Raw genomic sequence first — 768 nt, forward strand, 5'->3', positions numbered from 1 at the left:
GACATAAGCTGTAGACACTGTGGAAGTGAGTTGGATTAATCCAGTCCCACAGTCTTATTCCATTTGGGGTTTTTTTTTTTTTTTTTTTTTTTTTTTTGGCTGGCTGGCTGTGGAAGTGCAAATTGCTTTTACTGTACTAAAGACAGGACTTTGAGACAATAGATAACTGAAGAAAATGCAATAAAAAAGCAAATTGGAAATTTTTCTTCAAAAAAATTAACTCAAACATTCATAACACAGATTGAGTTTACTGTTTTAGTCACGTAAAACTGAATTTGGTTGTGGAAGAAATGTCTTTTCACTAGGACAGGTTTTCTTTGAATAATAAATTTAGATTAGCACAATGTTACACACTGAAGTATCTCATTTTTACCAAGTAATGCCTTCAAACAATGGCTTTGTTAGTCTTAATCATAATTCAGATGTTACAAAAAATCAGTGTAACAGTGAAAAGTGTGAGTCCACTTACCGGAAACTAATTTTTGTTCACAAGCCATGTGGTGGTTTGGTCAGGAAATGAGGCGCCATGTCTTCGTAGCTCTTCTGTAGGAGTTCTCAGAGATGTAGGACACTTGTATGTTGTTTGTTCTCACTCATCTGTTCAGCTCCTCCCATACAAGTGCTTTCCAGGTGGACTCACACTGTTTGCTGGTGCTCTGTATGAGTGTCTCCCAGGACTAAAGTGGAAAACCAGTGTTTTGACATATTGAGAATCCCTTTTGGAGACTCTTCCGAAGGGTTCTTCAGACCCGGAGAGGGGACGGACTC

Source organism: Scleropages formosus, chromosome 14 (genome assembly GCF_900964775.1).
Source record: "Scleropages formosus chromosome 14, fSclFor1.1, whole genome shotgun sequence".
In the NCBI taxonomy this organism is placed as follows: Eukaryota; Metazoa; Chordata; class Actinopteri; order Osteoglossiformes; family Osteoglossidae; genus Scleropages; species Scleropages formosus.